Here is a 1499-nt window from a genome sequence, read left to right as displayed (position 1 = left end):
CCCCAACCCCTTGCAACCCCCCATGCCCCACCGCCGCTCCAGCGATGGGGAGACACCTGCAGAGCAATTCCAGTCAAAGAACCTCATATGTGAGCCCCCCCAAACCCTGAACCCTGGAACCTGAACGCAAAATCCTAAACCCTGAACCGTTTGCCGGCGTTGGTCGGTGCGACTCCCCTGGGGCCTCCTCTGCACGCCGCCGGCCGGCCTTGGTCAAAGGGGCCATCAGGGACACGCTCCTGCAACTACAAGCGCTGCGGCGGAGGCGGCGGCCGGCCCGCCTGTGCAACCCCCTCCGGGGCTGCCCCACGCCGCCACCTGCGACCCGGCCACACTGCCCACCGGCGCACCCAGCAGCTGCATGCGTCGAGGGTGCCGCCACCGCGCAGGCCTGGCGTTTCTGGGCACCCCCCCCTCCTTGTTAAAAGCGCAGTGCCGCGCCTGTTCGCGCGCCCACCACATTTAGAACACCTGGGCCCGCCCAACCCTCGAAATCACCCGCTTTGCTGACCAGCGATCCACACAACGCGGCGGTTGGACGCGGCCTGACCAGTGACGGTGCACCTCACAACCCTGAACAACCCTGGACCCTGAACCCTGAAACCCTACAACCCTACAACCCAAAACCCTGAACCCCTCGCAGACACTGGCGTGACGCGCGCCAAGGACACCCTGCACCTGATTTTTGCGCGCGGCCAGCTGCAATTTGACGAGGAAACTGGCAGGTGGGGGTCACTGCACGCACTGGCAGCTGCCTGGCAGGCGCCAGGGTTTAAGTGATTCTGGCGCCTGCCAGGGTTTCATCGACCTCTGTTGCGGCCTGACGCTGGGGTCTGACAAGGCGCTGCCTGGGGTTTGACCGGGGGCCGGAACGGGGTTTGACCAGGGTTGACTATGGTCAAGCCAAAGCCCGTGATGCCGATGGGGTGGCTGGGAGCGGCGGCTCCCTTCAAAATTTGGCAGTGCGCTACTGGTATCCAGGATTCAGCAAGGCGCAAGGTTGTCTGCATAAATGTGGTTACGCACGCCCTTGCTGCATGCGTGAGAGCGTTTGATGACATAACCTGTTTTCTCATTGATTACATCTTGCAGGTGGCAAGCGAAGGAGTACCCCGGCGGCGAGCGGCCCATCAACCAGTACGTGAAGCTGCTGGCGCGGCAGGCAGCTGCCGGGAAACTGCCGGGCGTCGCGCTGCACAGGATGCCAGACGGGTGGGCGTTTGGGAACCCTCCTCCCAGCTCGGGATTTGGACGGGTCGACGCATTCTGTTTTGCTTGTGCTTGCGCGGCAGGTGGGTGTTTGGCAGCCCTGGGGAAAACCTTTTTGATCTTTGGAGGGCATCCTGGGGAGATATGAAGCTTGCACCCTTGCTACTAACGGACATGCGACCCACCGATCTGGGCCCACTCCATTGCTGTGCATGTGAAGGTTCTGGAAGGAGCCAGGCCTGGTAGAACGGTTCGTCAAAGATAGCCTGGCCGGCCACACCCCCACCACA

Source organism: Monoraphidium neglectum, assembly GCF_000611645.1.
Source record: "Monoraphidium neglectum strain SAG 48.87 unplaced genomic scaffold scaffold05331, whole genome shotgun sequence".
Classification (NCBI taxonomy): Eukaryota; Viridiplantae; Chlorophyta; class Chlorophyceae; order Sphaeropleales; family Selenastraceae; genus Monoraphidium; species Monoraphidium neglectum.
Note: the sequence above shows the minus strand (reverse complement) of the source record.